Here is a 22,231-nt window from a genome sequence, read left to right on the forward strand (position 1 = left end):
GGTTGGACTAGAAGACCTCCAAAGTCCCTTTAAACACACATGTATTTAGGCTCTGGGCTATAGACATTGAATGCATGTAAACCCTGAAAAATATGTGGTAGCCCTGGGCAAAAGAAAGGCAGTAGAATCACTCTAGGTGTAGGGACAGTGTAAAATATTAACTCATGATAAATAATGGAACAATTAAAAATAATAGCACAGAGTTTTCTCTGTCTATCTCTCTCCCTTCCTTCCTATTTCTTTTTCTTTCCTTCTCTTTCTTTCTTTCTTTCTTTCTTTCTTTCTTCTCTCTCTCTCTCTCTCTCTCTCTCTCTCTCTCTCTCTCTCTCTCTCTCTCTCTCACACACACACACACACACACACACACACACACCACATGCTCTCTCCCTATTTCTTTTTCTTTCTTTCTCTCCCTTCCTCTTTCTTTCTTTCTTTCTTTCTTTCTTTCTTTCTTTCTTTCTTTCTTTCTTTCTTTCTTTCTTTCTTTCTTTCTTTCTTTCTTTCTCTCTCTCTCTCTCTCTCTCTCTCTCTCTCTCTCTCTCTCTCTCTCTCTCACACACACACACACACACACACACACACACACACACACACACACACCTCTGTCAGCCTTCATTCCCTCTCACTCCAGCCACTTTACCCACAAGCGGAAACGAATCCAGCATTGTGGAAGTTTTGCAAGTTGATGAACACGCATTTGCACAGCTCATTTAAACTTCTCTCTGGCTGGATTTCCTCCCCCTGCCCCCGAGCCTTCATTCCCTCTCACTCCAGACACTTTACCCACAAGGGGAAGCGATATTTCTAGTCTCCATGAAGAATCCAGCCTTGGAGCAGTTTTGCAGGTTAACGGACCGCTGCTCCGCCCACAGTCATGTGTTTTCAAGTGGCTGCTTGAAAATGCATGGCTAGGGCGGAAGAGCAGTCCTCCTTTAAACTGGGGCGAGCAAGCATTGGGCAGGCGGGGCAAGCGAGTGAGTGGAAACCAGGCGATCTGGTTGGGGGCGTGGCCAGCCAGATGTTGCTACCGGTTCGGCTACCCACGCCAAATTCTTGCTACTGGTTCGACTGAATAGGTGCAAACCGGCTGAATACCACCTCTGGTGTGTGTGTGTAAAAATCAAAGGAGACTTGCATTTTAAAAAGGATCCTTGTATATTAGCAGTCACCATTGGGCTTTCAAATTGGAGCTGCATAAATACAAATGACCACTAGGTGGCAGCAAGGAGATACACTAAACTCTAAATATCTGCAATCTGGATTTCTACAATATAATCCAGGTATGTCCCCTTAAATCTTGAATGTTGCATCGTTATGATGGGAAGACAGGTATTCCTGAGAATGATGAGTAAAGAACACTGGGAGGATAATAGCATTGGGCAGTAAAGTTACAGGAAGATGCTGCAGGTGGGTGATCACTTTAGTGCAAAAATAAAAAGCATTGGTTCATACTGTGCAGGAGAAGACAATGGTAAACTGCTCCTTTATTTTATCAAAAAAACATATAGATAAACAATGAAAAATAATTAACTTTGGATGATGGGCCTGCAAATTAGATGGCACTAAGCAAGCTACTGAGGAAGAGCTAAGGGTTTTTCAGTGCTGGGAAATATAGTGCCGGGAAAGAAAGAAGGGGAGGAAAGGAAGAGAAGGGCCAGCATAAAATGGAAAGACCTGATTACAAAAGTAATGAAAGATCTATTGGAAGATCTGGGGAAACATCAGCCTGCAAAATGTTAGCTGATATGGTTGCTTAGCATTAACATCTTCTTGATGCTACTTAATTGATCAATCAGCCAGATATGGCCTTAGTTGTATCAGTAAGAGGAAGATAGATAAAAGGCCTCTTATATGACAAGATACTGCCTTCAAAGTTCTAGGCAATGTTTGGGTGTAATCCCTCCCACAAACAAACACATAAAAACACCTAGCCACATAACTGAAAAAGTCATACCTGTATCTATACAGATGTTTTCACATTATCAGGTTAAGATGGTTCTCTTCTCCTAGCCATGTTTATAACTAGATGTTTTTGTTGGCTGTATTTCAAATGCATGATAATGTATACATTTTTATTTTGAGATTTATGAATGTAATTTTACATTTTTATTGTTTTTCTATTGTTTTAAATGTTTTAAATGACTTTGCAATCATGGCCATTACTGGATGGATCAAAATGTAACAAATATATACATACCTTGACTTCCTTTTGTTCCTTTGGTGACAGCATCATTAAGAACAGCAGTGTCATATTATGAAAAATCAGATGAGGAGGACTTTTTAACTGGGAAGTATTCAGGGGAAATTAGTAGCCAGTAGCCAGCTTGTGTGCCCTCTGGATAGAAAGGTGAGATATAAATCAAAGGAAAGAAGAAAGAAAAATATCAGCATCATGGGAACCTTGCTAAGCTGTTTGATAACTTGACCCTGATCAAGAGCCTCATTCTTTGTCACCAGACTAATAAATCAAATACAGGACCATGGAAGTGAGAGAGGTGGGTGGGTTGGGGTGGGTGGCACTCAGAAATTCCTGATTTATTTATTTATTGATAGAATTAACAGGAAGGAGTGTTGCAATCCCCTCTTCTGAAGCCCATGAAATTTTGTGGTTCTCATTCCAATCTGGCAATTTATCCTTAAACTCTTTAAATTAGAAGCAAGGATGGCAGAGTGACTAGAATTGTTTCAACAATACAATTATTTGAATCATAATTATCTTCCTCTGTAAGATGACAACTACAGTGCTGCAGTTGAAAGTCCACCTCTTTTATATGCCTGTAGAAAGTGAATGTGTATGGAACATGCACAAAAGAGGCAGATCTTTGATTGTATTGTCACACCCACCATCTTTTGGATTTTGATTCTGTCTCTGGAGATACTCTGATGTTATTCTCCCTGGACATTTGAAGATAACAACCACTCTTGGTCCAGATTTTGTTTTTATTTTTGCTTACTTATAGTGCTTTCCTTTTTAAAATTAACTTTACTGTACTTTCACATTTATTTATATTTGCATAGTTTGTTATATCACAGTAATTTAAGATTTAGTGCTCTCTTATATAACATTCTGAGAACTTCTAGCTGTATGTATGATGACACAACACAACACTTCTTTGCCAAAAATGGGAAGAATGAACTGATAATTTTCCTTCCTTCCTTCCTTCCTTCCTTCCTTCCTTCCTTCCTTCCTTCCTTCCTTCCTTCCTTCCTTCCTTCCTTCCTTCCTTCCTTCCTCCCTCGCTCCCTCCCTCCCTCCCTCCCTCCCTCCCTCTCTTCTTTCCTTCCTTCCTTCCCTCCCTCCCTTATAGAAGGCTCCTGAAGACAAACAATCCACCTTCGTTCCAATGTATTGTAATTGTTACTGCAACTATTGTTGGTTGCAGTAACAATTACAATACAGTAGAACAAGAATAGATTTCTAGAAGTAGAATCCATTATTTCTAGTGACACTGGGCTATTTTCTAAGAATTATTATAGTTGTTGACATATATCCTAATTACATATACCATAATCAGAAGCTCAGAAGAACAAATCGGTCTTGATTTAGTACATCAATGATACAGTTGCCAATTCTATGTCCTGGATCTTTGATGCCACCACAAAAAGTCCATTTCCCCAGCTGTCACCTACTTAATTAAGGTCCTAAAGAGGAGTTCCTGAAGAACTTGAAGAACAGAATTTACCTGAAAACTGGCCATTCCTCCCCTCCCCTTCCACTGTGTCTGAGATTTGTGGCTGATATTTGCATAATGCTCTCCTGTCCTCTGCAGTTCTTCAGCTGGTATCTGGCATGTCATACTATTCACACATGTTGTTTAAATGAGACCAAAAATAAATGTTCCATGCTCATGAATGAATTGCAGATGCTAATTTCACTCCTTTCTACTTCCTTCTTTACATTCTTCACTGCTGAATGTATTCATGAGGCTCAGTCTGAACACATCTACTCCCCCTTTTTTTCTCTTATCTAGTAACTGTCTTTTGCTAGCGAGACACAGCTGTCATAATAAAACACTGTAACTTATTCACGAAAGCACAGTCGTTCAGGTGAGGCGGAAATGGAAGAGGTGTTGACTCATAATCTATATAGGGAAGGTTGCAGACATCCTGTTGGTGAATTGGTAGCAAGCCTTCAGGAATTTAAATTGGGCGCTGAGCTTGTTTAAAAGGAATGCCAAATCATGATTGGGAACATTAGATTTGTGGACTCTCTGCTTCTTCTCTCTCAATCTGTCTCTACTTTTTCCTGGGTAGATTCTGGTTGGGGCGTTGTGGTTTCCATTTCTGTAGTGTTTTATGGTCAAATAGTTTTACCACAAAGAAGTAAACATAGGAGAATGAAAGGGATATTTTATTTAATTGTATTCAAACCTGAGCACTTTGTACCCTGTTTCTCCAACAATATGGCCTCCCCCAATAGGAAGTCCCAGCATGTTTTATAGGCATGAAATGAAATTAAGCCCCTCCCCCCAAATTAAGGCCTATATTAAAACATGCGAAATGGGGGGGAATGGTGGTGGGGCTTGCCGTTAGGAAGTACTTTTGTTGCACACCCGGATATGGTGCTGCCTGCGTTGACCCCGATACGAAGTGCCCCACCTATGCCGAGGTCAATATCCAAGCCGTCGCCACCCGCCCAAAGATGCAAGGGGCGGGGGGAATTAAGTCACCCCTGAAAAGATGGTCTAGCCATTTTTTCGGGGCTGAAAAAAAAATAAGACCCAGCCTTATTATATAAGAAACACGGTAGTAGCATTTGAATGATTATCCCTGAACTAAGTCTTTAGTGGGAGCTGAAGAACATATTACAGCAAGAACTGAGGCTATTTGTGATTTCTTCTACCCCGTGCTGTTTCCTTTTTCATTCATTCAGTCAGCATTTCATAATGCTAAACTCAATCCTGAGTAGGTTTGTTTGTTTCCTGTAAGTATTTCTTGGAACTTTTTACTCCACTAAGGCTGATTGTCTATAAGTTTATAAGCAGGGAATACTTATAGTTGACTACAATCTAATTATAATTATGAGTTCATTAGCAACTTTGGGCAACTCATCTTTCAGGCCCAGTTTCTATCTGCAGAATAAGTATAATATTTAATTTGCTTTGGCAATTATTCTAAGGATTGCAAAAATAATCAACATAAAGTTTTTGATTAACTAATCCATTATTTTGTAAAAGTTGCTTTTCTACCTCTTTCAAAAAGTTCATATTTGTCTTGATTTCAAATCCCACCTTTCCTCTGTCCCTCATGCCCTAGTCATCTCTCAGCCAGATTACCTCAATGTTCTCTACATGGTCTCCCCTTGAAGAGTATTCGGAAGGTGCAGCTGGTACAGAATGTGGCAGCATGCATAGTCCTGGAAACTCCTAGGGCTGTACATATAACACTCCTATTGTGCAATATGCATTGGTTACCAGTTTGCTTCCAGATCCAATTCAAAGTGTTGGTTGTTATGTGGCATGGGTCCAGGTGCTGTCTCTCCCTGATGGGACAAGCCCACCCCACTTGGGCCAGAAGAAAAGGCCTGCTATGGATTCCGTTTGCTAAGGAATTGAAGCAAGCAGGGTCAAGGAGAAAAGCCTTTTCTGCTGTGTCCCCATCCCGATGGAATAGTCTAGAAGTGAGAACTGCCTGCGTCTATTTTCACAAGAAGAGTTCTCCACTCCTCTACTTGCAGAATACCTTATGCCACCAGACTTGAAATTCTAGAACTAGAAAACCTTGAGTTCACTGCTTGAGGTGGCTGATGGAGGTCTACGCAGTGAATACTAGCTAAAAAAAGAAGCAAAATGATCAGGAAATACGACTTCAGCAAAAAAGTGGTCAATATCTGAAAACCCCCCCCCCCCCCTTTGTTTCCTCCCCCAAACCCAAAAAAAAAAACAACACCCAAAACAAAAAAAACCCCCCCCCCCCCAAAAATTTTTAAAAAATAAATACAACCCCCCCCCCCCCCCCCCTCCATTCATCTGTCTCTTAGCTTTTTTAGTTCAGTTTTAATATAGTTCACAACTATGTATACACTTATACTTATTATCTTGTAAACAATTGGCAAATCAAATAAATAAATAAATAAAAATAAATAAATAAATAAATAAATTTTGGCCTTCAAATCTGGCTTTGTCAGTTCACTGCTTGAGGTGGATGATGGGGTAAGAAGTCATCCATTCATCTGTCTCTTAGCTTTTTAGTTCAGTTTTAATATAGTTCTTAATAATATTTTAATTCTATGTTGTTTTAATCTTTTAATTTTTTTAACTTTTTTTTAAAATCGTAAGCTGTACCTTTAAGCTGTAAGCTGTACACCATTTAGGGGAGGTGGGTGGCATATAAATTTAAGAAATAAATAAAACCAGACAATGAAGTGAAACATTACAGCATCTGTGGCACAATATCTTAGTATCCATATATTTCTATCAATAAAGGAGAATATTTGTAGCTGAGGATTGAAATGAGCTTGCTAATTTGTATGTTTTCTTGCAGATGCTTCATTACCCAACTAGGTAACATCATTAGTGCTAGTGAGGAATGGGGTTTGCTCAGTTTATATTCTAGTGTCTTGCCCTGTCAGTGTTGGTAGGGGATGGACATACAGTTTCTTTGGTTGGGCTGTTTACTGTTAGCTTTTTTGGTAATTTCTTGATCAGGATATTATTTACTTCTTGATTGTTGGTTTGATGTTAATCTTGAAATTAACCTATGCTCACCTAGGTAATGATGGCTGGTATGGAGGTGTTTTGGTCTTTTTTGTTCCCTTTTGTGAGCATCCTAGACCAAGCCAAGTTCAAAAAATTATATGAAACTTTTGAAAGCCTGGCAGTTTGACAAATTAGTCATCAATAAACACAAAGCCATAACGATATCTATGTACTAAGAGACAATCAACAAGCCAAAACAGGAGGTTTCTCTGCAAGAAAACAACCAAGCTCAGAGAGCATCATTATGTCTGGATTTTTACTGCCCAGAGTAAAAGTTCAATTAATCCCATTTTAATTATTTGCCCCTCCCACCTGCTTCTGAACTGTTTATTAAATTTTGCATAAGGCAAATCCCCAAATAGTTTCAGAGAGAAGTTTTAATATGCTAATTGCAGGTGTGGAAGGCCATTTGGGATTCGGATCACGATAAGGGCAAAATGTGGCAGATTCCTTCTTTTTGGACTAGGGACTGTCAATCCTATTCCTGGATGGACCTTGATAATTCCAACAGCCGAAATTACATACTAAATGGACTGACAACGTGTCACTGTTTCCAAAGCCAATATAAATTACATTACTCAGGGATACATAAATAGTGCCCATCAAAGCCTCAGATGGATCTCCCAATAAAGTTGCCATCAAACTGTAATTTTTAAATATAATGGCAGAAATTAAAGGGAAAAATCCTTTGTATAAGAATATAATTTGTGACAGGCTATACTTTTTTTTTCCTGGGCCAAAGGCGAAGTTTGCCCTTTGAAGAGCATATATGTGCATGGTGGCATTCCAAAGATTAGTGATGAGGCTTGGATAAAATTTAAATTGATTTCATTTCATGTCCATATTTTTTTAAATATATATATCATTATTCTCCAGTTATGTAATATTAGGGGCACAAGGGGAGCCCACAGGGTGCTTCATACCATGGAAACAATGCAATTCACCTTTGTAAGACATGGACGTTTTTGCTTTCCTGAGGCTGCAGGCATGGAAATCAACATTGTCCATATTACTTGCTACAAGATCTGCCACAAATGTTCATGACTGCATTGAGTGGAGGGTTTTTCAAAAACAGGCATATATGTGAGTGATGTCTAATAGTGGCCAAACAATGGATTTCAAAATAGATTAGTGAATGACGTTACGAAAAACAACCTATTAATCATCATAATTTAGTGCAAGATGCAGTACACGGACTTGATGGATAACATTTTGAAGTTTCCAGCCAATCATAATAATGGATCTGTTGATTAGTTTCTTAGGTGCTTTAAACTCTCTCTTCATGATCATACAAGAAAAATAAGGTAAGGAAATATGGTGGTTGGGAATAAAGGAGAAAAGTTTTGTATAATTCATTTTCTCAACTTCAGGAGTATCTGAAAACACAGTATTTCAAATCAATATTTTAAAAACTGATCAGTTTTTAAAAGTGAAATTATACTTAAAACTAACACAACTCAGATGTAACAGTATAGATCTAACTCTCTGGAGAAGGTTTTAATTCTGGAAAAGATAGACAGAAAGAAGAGAACAGAATGATCAGCAGCAAATTCAGTTACAGTGCTACTGGGTGCACTATTCAGTGATCTGAAGGGACATATTATCAGGGAGAAAATTTACATGGTCACTAAGAATCATCAGTGACTTGATGGCACATAATCAATCAAAGTTATTCTTATCAGGTGCAAGTAAACAGAGCAGGATTCAAAGCACTTCAAAACATACTACCTATACACAAGAATCTGATCTACTCCTGGTCAAGGCAAATTGGCATAGATAAGAATCAACAAAATTCCTGGGGCGCTGATGGCACTTTTGACCCCACCTTCAGGCTCTGCTTGGTCATCTCCTACAATTGTACTGTGAATTTGCATACATTTATCAAAGTTTGTGTAGCCATTGGTAAGGTCTTTATGTGTATACACTGTATATTAAACTAGGGTTGATAATACATCATTCAAGGACATGATCACTATTCAGCATCTAAATTTTTATATTTTAAACAAAAGAAACATGGTTGAAATCTCATGAGCTCACAAAAGCTCATGAGATTTCAGCATTTTCATATGAGATCTCACACAATTTTATGAGAGAACACTAAGTCCTTATACCATCTCATCAGTGGTGGGATTCACCCTTTTTTACTATCAGTTGTATGAAAGCGTGGTTTATGCACTTTGCGCGCATGCGCAGCACCCATAAACCACCAATTTTAAGCTTCAAAACTGACCTAGTGTTCAGTGCTGGCGAGTAAAACAGCTGAGGCACAGCAATCTGCTCTGCCGCATGAATCAGCTGAGCTCAGAAACAAGGAAATAAAGCACAGGAAAGGGTGGCGGTAGGTGGGCAGGGCCAACTGTTCACTGGCGCTGTTGGTTCATTAGAATCAGTGCAAACAGGCAGCATCCCACCACTGCATCTCATGTGAAAATGTCTCTTGTATAAGTTTTATATAATGATATCACTAAAATCTTGCAAGATTTAATAATGAATAAATAACATATAAGTGCAGGATGATTATACAGATCATTGCACAAAGTTTATGATAATATCCACTGGCTGAAATGAATTACTAACTTCTATGATTTCTACTATTATTACAATATCTAAGTGATCTTTATCTGCATGATAATTTAAAGATGGTGTCCTTGTTTGATCCCAGCAAATGCTCTTGGACATACAAATGCAAGTTCTTTGTATGTTGAGTCAATTTCCCCTGGCAAAAATAACATATTCTACTTATTCATCTAACAGAGATGATGCTTATTTAATTCAATATAAACTGGGCTTAGAAGACTTCAAGCTGAGGAGGATTTGATTTGTAGCCTTAACCTACAATTAATCTGTAACTTTTTTGGCATTCAAATTTTAGGAGATCACTGTAATTATGTTGTGATTTTTCCCCACATAAACTCGGTCCTTATGATATTCCTGACTAGGTAAGTATAAATTTGGAAATTAGACATGACACATCCAAAGATGTGTAGGGTTGAACAATCAAAGGTAATATATTTAAAGCATCTGCTTTTGAGAATGTGAAAATGTATGGATTGCAAACTTTTATTGGAAAGTTTGCAAAAGCCAAGAAATGACATAAGACTTAAGTTTGTTCTCTAATGCTTCAAATGGGGTGTGCAGCTTCCTTGTGGTCCTGAAATTCTTAGAAATTGTTTTTGGAAAGCAAGATCATGTGATCATATTCCCATTTAGCAATGAACATATTCCAATTTACCAGATGTGGTTTCCAAACATCTGCTAAATGGGAATACCATTTCAAAACCTGTTTTGGGGTATGGGGGTATGGAAGGAATTTATTGGTTAAAAAATATCATTAAGATCTGTTTTTGTCCTGGTGCAGTAGCAGATGATCTGGAATTAGGAGATTTTGATATTAGTTCCTTGTCTCGTACAGATCATGTGCTGTTCTCCTTGGAGTTTTCTGTAGTTGCTCCTCACTGCAGGGAAGAAGGATCCATTTGATTAAACCACCCCAGCTGCCTGATGGACCCATTTAGGATTCAGAAAAAACTTGGGATTGGCCTTGAGGGCTTTGTATATATAGATGACCATGGCCCTGTTCATTGTTTGAATGAGTGGATGAAAATAACTTTGAATCAGATCGCACTTGGGTGGATTCTCTCTATTTGTGGATCCTGGGTGGATTCTCTTTATTTGTGGATCTCAGAGGGACTTCCATGTTTCCAAGGAATTCTGGTAGATGAAACAGGGGAAGAGATGTCTAGAGCAATGCTGAATGGTGAAAAATGTAAGATGGGTAACAGATTTTGTCAAGTATTTAGAATTAAGTGGCAATACTTGAGGTGAAATGTATTTTTCAGCTTTTACTGTTTTCAATCTGTTGCTTATTTAAGGTGAGTCTGCTGCCCAGTGGCCTTATTTAAGGTAATTCAGTTGCTCCTAGGTAAGAATAGTCTAGACATCTGGCAAATAAATATGCTCGGATATGCTTTGAGTTGGATGCCAGTTGTACAAGTTCAATGGCATTGACTGAGTCAGTTTGGCTTGAATATCTGAGACAAGCTTGAGCCAGTTATTCCTGAAGAAGTGGTCAGAGTTCTGGAGCTATAAATACACCCAACTTTGTTTTAGATCCAAGCCCTTCCTTGGTAGTCAAGGGCTCCATAGAAAAGACATGGATAGGAGCAGTTTATGCATCGTTAAGAGAGAAATTCTGTGAAAGAGGTCCCTTCCTAAAGAAGCCGCATGAAGTACAATGGAGCAGGGTTTCTTTGTCTAGTTCTCAACCTTATTTTTTTAGGGAGTCTGTTGAGAAGGTGGTTGGATTGCAGCAATATGGAGACTGCAAAGAGATGCTGGCAAGCACATATTTTGGTTGTATATCAAGTGTGGTAGGAGACCAAGAAAGAGGTAAAGCATTATTTATGAAAGACTGACTACTGATTCTGTCTCCCCTTAAATATTATTAAACTTTTTTTTGTCATAGGAAGGAAAGGTGAGCTGTTTAAGTTCAATTCTACCTTGATTGGAAGGAGAGAGTGAGTAAGTGAGTGAGTATATTTTTTTGTCTTGAAACCAATGAGTTTTTGGCAGACATATTAGTGTGGTCACAGCCCAAATAGAACACTTCTCAAGCACGCAAATATCATTCACTCACATTTAAAAGGACAGGTCTGCATTGATCACAATCTTATGAAGGAATGTATGAAAAGAATAGGAGCCAAGATACTTTGTTTCCTCAGTTAAAGACCTGGTGTTTCTGTTCTGACCCAGGCTTCGTCAAACTTAATAAAACACAAACTGATTTTAAAAGTAAAATCTATTTTAATACGACGCCGGGAATTACTTGCATTTCCAGCCAAAACTCATTATACACAGTTCCTCCAGATAAGAGCACACTTTTCAGTGCTGTAGAATGCTTGCCAACAAATAGATGTCCAATTAAGGCTTAATATAAACCAAACCCAAAACCCAGAAAAAACTGAACAAAGTACAGAGCTTCAAGACGGACTCGGAAATTACTGAACTGCTTTGCTTCCTGCAAAGCTCTTCATCATTGAGGACTGACTTTTATCCCTTATGGGAAGGGCAGTCACCTCCCAGCCTTACTCCCGAGTTGCTCCTTCTGCTTCAGCTGCTCCCGCCTTCTAGGAGCTCTGCACACACGCACACTGGGAATAGGCTTCCCTGGGTCCTCTGCTTCACTGCTGCCAGACTCCGAAAGCTCCAAAGGCAGCACCCCACTCTCAGATGGTCCTGGCCCCATCCCTGCATTGGATGCAGGACCCTTGTCCAAGACCCCGCCAGACTCCCTGACTGGTTCCCTTTCGTCCTCACTGTCCGATACCTCTGCCGTCTGCACCGGCTGCCAGCGAACTACAACAGTTTTCTCTCCATTGCAACTACAGAGGTTGACTGGTTCAGCATTTGACTTGCTTTCATTGTATGTAGGTACCATACCTCACCTCACATCAAAAGGCTAGTTTAGGAGCTTCAAGGCAGATCACCTGATACGTCTTTGCCAGCCAAAGGGAATAACCAAAAGGGCCATTGCTGTTTTCATCTCATCATGTGTGACCTGATATATTTTTTTAAAGTGTGATTGGAAGATTTAGCTGAATAAAATTCTTCTCCATGCTTTGCAAATTACACTGAGAGATGCCATAACAAAGAACAGACACAATGGCCCATGTATCATGACTGTTCTTGACCATATCTTTAGCCTTAATCAAAACAACACAGTTTTCTTGTGATTAGTCTAAGGAGGTCTAAGAAATAGCTCATATTTTAATGTCCACGCCTGGCAGTCCTATCTATATTGATCCCATCTAGTGACTCCGTGCACATCTGAAAATGGTGGCCCAGAGTGGTCTCTCTGTGCTGTGCAATGAATGAATGAGGCCTCTGCAGATGAGGAAGGTGGTCTTAGACAGGAAGCAAGAAGCAGCAGCTGACTGTAGACTGGTAAATGGAGGTTTTCCTTGTTGAACATTTTCATACACACACACATATACTATATATATATAGTGAAAATTACCCAAGGCTTTTAGTTTTAAAGGAAAGTAATTTAGTGAAATGTATTTATGGTAATTTCTCAGTAAGTGTGTTTTCAACTGAACAACTGCCAAAGTCCTCTGCTCCCCCTTCTCTCTTTCTCATGTTGAGACATCTTTCCTCTGCAGCCCAGCTTATTTTCATAACCATTCAACTTTCTGCCTCTTGTTTCCTAGGCTGTTATTCAAATTACACATATTCCCAGTTATTATTTCTATCATTTAATATGCATTTGACAGAGATCTTATTTTTATGCTCTCCTGCCCTGCCAAATGTGCTAACTACTCTTTTCATGGAAAAGACTTATATGCTTTTTTAAAAAAGAAAAGAAAGTAGCTGTTACTTAAAAAAAGATGTGTTGGGTGAGGTGGGGGTTCTGGAATAATGGCTTATAAAAATATATGGAAAAAAGGGAGAAAAAAACTTGATGTTTTGATTTTAATATGTTGTTACTCTCAGAGGCAAGATATCTGTAAGGGGTGGTAAGAACAAGATGATGTACACATTCACAAATCAAAGTCTCCCAGTTGTTAGGTGTGATGGTCATCATTTTTAATTTTTGTCCACAACCCCTTTAGAGAGCTTAATTTATAGCAATAAGTTGTGCTGAGGTTCAGAAACCAGGCCATTTTCCCATTCTATAAGATTAACAGATCCAACTAGTGTCTTCCATTAGGAAGAGGAAAGGGGGTTATGAAATGGAGTTCTGTGCTGGATGACCATAATATTGACCTTTTCTTTTAGTTTGCGGGAAAAAAATCATTTAGGAAGAAATGCCATCTTTAATGTTCTTCTAATTTTCAGTTTCAGGGACTCAGTGGCTCAGTGGCTAAGATGCTGAGCTTGTTGACCAGAAAGGCCGGCAGTTCGAATCCCTAGCGCCGCATAATGGAGTGAGCTCCCGTTACTTGTCCCAGCTTCTGCCAACCCAGCAGTTCGAAAGCATGTAAAAATGCAGGTAGAAAAATAGGGACCACTTTGGTGGGAAGGCAACAGCGGTTCTGTGAGCCTTCAACGTTTAGTCATGCCGGCCACATGACCATGGAGACATCTTCGGACAGCGCTGGCTTTGTAACAGAGATAAGCACCACCCCCTATAGCCGGAAACGACTAGCATGTATGTGCAAGGGGAATCTTTACCTTTACTTTAATCTTCAGTTATGATTTTTCTATTTGAGATCAGCAATATTTCTGGATCCTATCTATCCTCCCATTAAAAAAGCTAATAGCCCAAACGTCTCCCTAAAGTAATACATTGAATGTCCATCTTTGTTCTTGCTATCATAAAGTCTCATGTGGGAATGCTGAATTTTGGACCTTGCATAAGATTAGACAATATTTCAAGTTGATATTTTATCAAATATCATGAAAGAAAAATTAAATCCTATGCAAACTAACATAGATTTTTTTCCTAGGCTGTATTAACAAAGGGATAGAATCAAGATCATGTGAAGTGTTAATACCACTTTATAATTCCTTGATAAGACCATACTAATAATATTGCATTCAGTTTTGGTTGCCATGATATTAAAAAAAAGATATTGAGACTCTAGAAAGTGTTGAGAGAAGAGCAAGAAAAATGATGAGGGCACTAGAGCATAAGAAGGCCATTAGGTATTAGGGCACTAAAACATATGAAGAATGTTTGCAAGAATTGGATATGTAATTAAAAGAAGGACTAGGGATGGCATGATAGCAGTGTTCCAAGATCACAAAATGGCAATCATGTGACATCAGAATGCTGCAATCACCATAAGTACATGCCAGTTGACGAGCACACAAATTTTGATCATGTGACCATGGGGGTGCTATTATGGTTATAAGTGCAAGGACCAGTCATAAGTTACCTTTTTCAGCACCATTCTAATTCCCAATGGTCCAAATGGTAGTAAGTGGAGGACTACTTGTATATATGAAGAGCTGTGGTGGCGTAGTTGTTAGAATGCAGTATTGCAGGCTAACTCTGCCCACACTGCCAGTAGTTCAATTCCTTCAATCCTGACCAGCTCAAGATTGACTTAGTCTTCCATGCTTTCCAAGGTCAGTAAAATGAGGACCCAGATTGTTGGGAGTAATATGCTGACTCTGTAAAGAGGACTGTAAAGAGAGGTCTGTAAAGCACTGTGAAACAGTATGTAAAGTCTAAGTGCTATTACTATTGCTAAGTCCCTAAAGATAGGATCAAAACATGCATATATATTTTCAAGATGCCACACATTTATTTGTTTACAAAGGGACAAATGTTAAAATATTTTAAAAATTAGTTTCCTATATCTGTGGTATCGAAACACCAGATCCAATTGGATCCCAGAATTAGGTTGATTCAAAGGAAACCTTGAGTCTTACAGGTATATTATGCTACTCAAATCATACAATAATAAATGCACTCACACCATTTTGTGTGTGTGTGTGTGTGTGTGTGTGTGTGATCCCAATTATTTAAAGTCTGAAGTTACTTTGAAAAAGGAATTCTTATTTATTTAACAAAAATGAAGGAGAATGCAAAGGTGTGTGTGTGGGGGAAATTCCACAAAGTGGGGGCTACTAATGAGAAGACTTGCTATCTTTCCCTATCCCACGAACCTCCCAAGGAAGAAGGAATCTTAGCAGGCCTTCTTTGGATAAGCAGATGCTATCATGACAAGGTGCTATCCTGGCTAGGTCAAGGCATTGCCTGAAGACCTCACAGCTCTCCGAGAAGGATACATGAGAAGGCCCTGCATGCAGGGGTGGGATTCTACCAGTTCGCACCTATTCGCTAGAACCAGTTGTTAACATTCTAAGCAGTTCAGAGAACCGGTTGTTAGAAGAAATTACTGGCCTAATCCTGTAAGGAAGGCAGGAAGGAAACATTCTGGTGTTGCTTACAGAAACTGCCTCTCCATTAACCCTTATTACATTCTTGGCAGGACTAGACTTCCTGTCTCAGGAATGTCTCTGGAGTTTTTTTCCCCTTCTTTGCTGGTATTTTGCTTGTGTGGAGTGACCATTCAAAGTTACAATGGCACTGAAAAAAGTGACTTATGACCATTTTTCACACTTACGACTGTTGCAGCATTCCCACATTGAGTTGGCCACACCCAGCCAATAACATGACCACCAAGCCATGTCCACCCAGTCATATGACCACCAAGCCATGTCCACCAACTAAGCCATGCCCACAGAACCAGTTGTTAAAAAATTTGAATCCCACCCCTGCCTCCATGCCCCAAATTCCCAAAACTGTAAGGTGCACTTACTACAAGAAAACAATCTTAAACCCTTCCTTTCCTTAAAGGCATTCCTGAAAGTATGTATCCCCGAAGGGATGATCCATCCTGAAATCAAGATAGACTTGGTGAAGCTAACAGTAAGACTTTTTCATGCTCCAATGGGAAAATAGGGACTTGAGCCAACTACTCAACTTTCTGATTTTGGCCTTGAGAATGTTGGGGATGAAAACATAAAAGATCTGTCTGTGCATGCCACTGGATTAACTGGGTGGTTAGTAATTTTAGTACATTTGGAATGTATGCTTCCCCACCAGCTTTTAATGTGGCTTAGCTTGTGTTTTTTTTTAAGTAATTTTTTTTAAAACCAGCCAATTTAGCAAAGTAAATTCCATTAAAGAACAGTGCATCAGGAATTGGCATCTAAGACACATAAATCACCCTTAGAAAACTACCATGTAAATTACATCAAAAGCAGCAGCAACAACAATGCATTTTTACCCTTTCCCTGAAAATCTAATTGAAGTACCAGGGGGTTCCATATGTAGGTGCCCCAGTCTAGAAGATCTAGAAAAAATTCTGTTTAGGTAGCCCTACATCGTTTTAAAAAAACTTTGAAAAGTTGAAAAACCACCTCAACTTTGGCTTTGCATTTCTTTTTCATGGTTTACTATTCTGACCCATCAGATGTGAGTGTGGCTTGGGTCACTTGTCACATGTGGTTTGGGTCACCACATCAAATTACAAACACTTATACATATGAAGGGAAAGGCTTCTGTGTCAGTTTCTGAAAAGTTACTGCTGGCTACAGCAGATGTTCTTAGATGTGACTTGCTCACATGATTGTGACTGGCTCAGTTCTATGAATTCCGTTGCTTTAGAGGAAAACCACTAATTACAGAGAAAGGTCACCAAAACATAGAAGGTCTATTTTCCAGCTCCATTTTGTGGCTCAGACAAACCTCATGTTGTTTGGCTGATTTCAGCTTGTGAGCCACCCTCCTGGCCTGCTCATTTCCATCCTCATAATAGAAAGCACGCCTCTGTGTGACAGTTGCCACTGGAGATGTGCCACTTGAAGTAATTACATGATGAAACTATTTAAGGTTGAGTAAAATACTCTCCCCAGGTTCTTGCAGCGCCTGTGTCTTCTATCTTGTAGAAGCAATTTCATATCATGCCTTTCAAGTAATGTAATGGCCACTTGCACTGACAGAATCCTCGTAAAAAAGAAGACCAAGACTTGGCTCGTGAAGTGCTATTGATTTTCCCTTTTCTTTCTGCCCCCTCCCTCCTTTCTCTCTAAGTCCCTTCTAGAGTTTCCAGAGATGCAACACTGTTGTTCAAGAGAGAAGTTACATTAGCCTTCAGTGCTGTAGAAGGGTTCCTATGTGAGCAAGGCAACAGTGAACCTAGTGATAAATACTGCATTTGGGTGATGACTGTCCCCAATCTCTTTTCCAACATTTTTATGTGACTCAGCACTTGTTGTCTTTGCTCTATCTAGTGGCTCCAGATGATTGTTGCAAATGTAACAGTTCTCCTCAACCCATGTGGTTAAGCAATGTCTAAAATAAAATATAGGGGATTACTTTAACTTAACATTATCTATGAGCATTCAGGGGAAACTCCACCACAAATTTAATTCATTGCCATGTTGCACATGCCAGACAAGTCCAAGTTGTGGTGGGCTGTGCATGAAACATGCAATGAATCTGTGGTCCCTGTCACTGACCTGAAAGGAAACTGAAATTCCCAGAGCTACAGTCAGAGATAACCCCATCGAGACCACCTACAAAGCTGCAAACTCACAAATGAATTTTCAGAATTTTTCACCACTCTTAGACAGAATGAGTAAAAACTGAATGTGTGGCATGGATTGGATTTAGATAGATCTGCCCATTTTTGTTAAGTAAAATGCAGGCCTCCATATTCAAAACTGAATATTATATTGTTTAATCCACAAAGTACCATTGATTTTTTTAAGTGTACATTTGTTATATAAGTCACCCATGGTGAAACATGTAAAAGAAAAGAATTATGTCAATTATCTGTGAATGAGCACTCTTGTGCCTTCAGGTATGAAAAGAATCACTGTGCATTCATCTAGAAATGACATGATATAAAAGCACAAGAGCTTTATGAAAAAATACTTTCTTTTCCAGTAGTGGGCAGTGTTTGTGGATCAAGGACCATACATAATAAAGTGGTTGGGGTCATTTCACAGAAGTGAAACTTGTTGGTTGTTTGGTGGGGGAATCTGAGGAGTTTTGTTAATTCCTGAGTTAGCAATAGTTCTGTTTCAAGGTCGCCAATAAACTTTTCATTTATTTCCTAACTCAAAATGACAGGAAACAGTGCTGTCAGCTTTGAGCAATCATTATTACAGAAGGATATAATGACTGACTTCCAGCCCTAGAGCCATAAGCTGCCTATTTCTTTTTTCTACAATGGGGTATCAGTTGTCCATATACTGTATATACATATACAGTACCAAATGTCTTTCATGTCTCATGAGAAAAATATTGTGAGGTAATGAACCTGTGAATGGGGCATATTTTACTGAAAAACGCTTACTGGACTATTATATTATATGGAATTTCATGTTTTCTGTTATTTGCCTGTAGGGGGTATGACTATTTTGTAAAGACAAACAGGATATGCATTTTTAATAAAGAAAAAATTGCAAGCACCGTTCCCTTCTACGAAGATTAATTTCAAATTAATATAATATTTTGCTTTAGATCTAGGCATTAATGTATCTTGGGGTTGGAATGGGTAGGAACAACCATGAATTCCCTACTGTTAGGAACTACAAGATACTGGGGTTTATTTATGCCCAAAATGACGAAATATTTCCCACTAACTAGCTGATTAATCCAATTCATTCTCTTTTACAGGTCATCCAAACAGTGAATCTATTGTGGACCTAAGCATGGAAAATGAAAAATGTGACTTCCCTTTTCAGAATGATGTTCAGATGTCAGTCATGAGACAATTGTAACCAACTGAAGCTTATAAAGCAAAAGGCAAGCAATCGTGGAGAAGAGATGGAGAAGGAAGAAAGCAATTTTGGTACAGTTAGAGGAATCCTGATTCCACTTGTTTGGGACTACAATATTATCTATCTATCTATCTATCTATCTATCTATCTATCTATCTATCTATCTATCTATCATCTATTCATTCAGTTTATATGCCACCAATCTCACTATCAAGTGACTCCGGCACTTTACACTCTGAATTAGCTGAAGTTGATGAGACCTGTAGTCTAAAATATATGGAGCTCTCCAGGTTAGCAAGCACCAGTTTGCCAAGCTGTGGCTTTAATCAGCTGCAAGTATCAAACAATACTCAGATAGCTAAACAGAGTGGCTGCTGGTAAAACAATTGAGTAGCCCAAAGGCATTGGTTCTCTATTCACTATTGATTCTAGTCATATAAAATAATGGGAGTTAATAGCATAATTAGAAATCTCTGGTTACATCACTGAATTCCACATTACAGTTTCCCATGGGCAGAAACATCTTAATATGCTTTGAATGTAATTGACATCACTTGCATTAGATAGGCTCAATAAAGATATATGTTTTGGCAACCCATCACAACATCTCTGTGATATTTGCTTGTGAGCAAAGAGACCATTTCAGCAGAAAGGGCTTGTGGAGATGGGTCTTCATATTCTCATCTAATTGTTTATATGAACCAACACTGCTCTAATAGAAAACCTGGAAGTGAATCCTGGAATACCTTTCTCCACACAAAATATTCAAGGAATTTCAGGAAAATGTCAAAGATTTTTGATTCAGTGAATTAATTTTAGGACCTTATCAGTGCATTTTCTCTGGCCTTCTTTAAGGTCACATCAGTACATTTTGTTAGAAGTGACATTCAGTTGGCTAGAAAGATTTTTATCAGTAAAACATTGGGTAGAAATCTAGCACAATTCCAATGTTGGAACTATACATCTAGAAGGAAGGAATGAAGTAAGTTTCTTTTAAAACATTTTAAATGTGAAAGGCAATATCTTTTGATTTGATTACATTTGATTTTCAGATACTGTCATCAACTGGATTTTGAGATGGGTGGGAATAAATGTATTTGAAAATGTTAAATATGATCATATCTATAATGCTAGTTATTTTTTCCAATCATAGGTAAAAAATAAATAATTCTGTGTCAAGCATCTATCCACTTCATTGGTCTGTGGGAAAACAACAGCTATCTAGGGGAAGAAAAATAATAATAAAAAAAATCCATAGCAAAATCTGCCTGTCCTTTTCATTAGATATAGTTCAAATTGTCCACAGGGTGTTTTTTATCCTCATTTTGCTTGTTTTTCTCTCCTAGAGAGTATCCCATATCCAGCAACGTTCACCCAGAGCGTGCAAGAATGCTGAGTTGTTGCATAGGATTTTTTACATCACACTTGGGAGGTATTACTTGATAACATCCACCTTGTTTTGAATTTACTGCTTTAGCATATTTCATGCCCGACGTGTTTTTTTCCCAACCATCTGCTAAGATTAGCACTCTAGTGGTATAATAAATTTACCTTCTCTGCTCCCATAGTGTAGTCTGGAACTGACTTACACTTTACTTGGTCTAATTGAAAATAGGCGAAGATAAATGATGCACTTTGAATTTCTCTCTCAGATGTAGCATTGTTCATTACTACAGCAAGGGAATGAACAGATCTGATAAGAAGACCAATTGTTCCATTAAAAAAAAAATTCCATGGTAGAGAATACGGTACCAACAGTTATAATTACTTGTGGGTAACTGGGGGGAAAAACTCCAACTCTTAATATTGTAATCATAAAAAAAATGAAAACTTTCTTTCTGACATCAACACTTTGGTTTATCCTGCAGAAAAGGGTCAAGAAGAAACAAGATGAAAATTCTGCTTAGGAGTAAAAAATAAATCAATACTGAATTAAAAGAGAAGGTTGAAATATTGATATGAGGGATGTCCATCCTGAAGGGAGGTAATAATTTTTGAGGGTGGAAGTTCATTCTCTGAGCTTGTGGGTTGGTTTTCGAACATTTGTTACCGGGCTGGATGACATCTTCAGCAGAGTTTTGGGGATGTCAGTGTCGATGTTCTTCTGCTTATAAGGCATTCATGTGTTCACTAGGTCTTGTGATATCACATCTCCTCTGAAGATGTTACCCATCCTGGTAATGAAATGTTCAAACACCAACCCACAAGCTCAGAGAATAAACTTCCACCCTCATCCTCCACCTGAGCTACAAATATTCGCCATTATAACATAATATTTTTCTCTAAATAAGATCATAACCCAATCTCTTTCAGAATTCAGGGTTTATTTGGATAAGATACTTTTGCTAGTCTTTGCTAGTTCTCATTTTTGAGAAGTTTGGTATCTACAGTATGTATGTTTAAAAAAGTCCTTGCCACCTCTAGATGAGATGGGCAGGACATAAATCAAATCCATCAATTAATCAATAAATTCACAAAAGTTTAATTCTCTGACTTGGTTTATCAAATTGGACAAGACTGCAGAGACAACATCCTAAAGGTGTCTCCAATTGTCCCTAGTCTCTCACGGCCAGCAGCACATCTTTCCCTGGTTTTATAAGAACAGATTTCTTAGAAAATGTGGATGACTCATAGTAAACCAAATGGAATAATTTCCTGACAATTTCAGAAATACGTAGCAAGTTCTCTAAGAGAACAATGTTTCAATGTATATGTATTGGAGTGTGTGAGGGAATCTTAAGCTAAAAGTTTTTAAAAATTCAAGAGATCTGTCCATCCATACATATCGATCACTTTGTTCCCTTTTGGAGTAAGCAACATTATGCAAAGTACAGGGAGAAAATGTAAGAGAGGGAGAGGGTGGGGGGAGAGGGAGAGGGAGAGAGAGGACCAGAGGTGGTATTCAGTAGATTCTGACCAGTTCTGGAGAACCAGTAGCGCAAACTTTGAGTAGCTTGGAGAACCGGCAAATTCCACCTCTTATTGGAGATATTACAGTGTCCTTCCCCTGCCACATCCACCAAGCCATGCCCACAGAACTGGTAGTAAAAAAAAATTGAATCCCACCACTGGAGAAAATATTAAAGAAATAGAATAAGAAAAAAGGGGGAAAAAGTACTAAATCTAGTTTAAATCAACATCATTCATGTAAACTTTTTTCATACCTTTTTATTATTGTATACCATATTTACTTTCATTACACCAAATCACTGAGGAAAACACTGCCTTTTATTCTTAAGACTTCACATTTATCAATGGCATTCAACATAACTTTCTTTGTTTTTCTC

General features: G+C 38.5%; 1 long non-coding RNA gene across 1 annotated transcript in view; it reads left to right on the forward strand.

The window, feature by feature from the left end:
* The window catches only part of LOC148132750 (uncharacterized), a 273,224-nt gene extending 251,310 nt beyond the window's left edge, over positions 1-21,914 (forward strand). Inside the window, exon 3 of the long non-coding RNA XR_015748776.1 lies at positions 18,841-21,914. This is a non-coding gene — a long non-coding RNA (uncharacterized LOC148132750). The remainder of the gene's footprint in view (positions 1-18,840) is intronic.
* Positions 21,915-22,231: the final 317 nt, after the last annotated feature.

The sequence above is a fragment of the Notechis scutatus genome, chromosome 1, assembly GCF_049901735.1.
Source record: "Notechis scutatus isolate UNSWTSFEM ecotype Mainland chromosome 1, rNotScu1.2, whole genome shotgun sequence".
NCBI lineage: Eukaryota > Metazoa > Chordata > Lepidosauria > Squamata > Elapidae > Notechis > Notechis scutatus.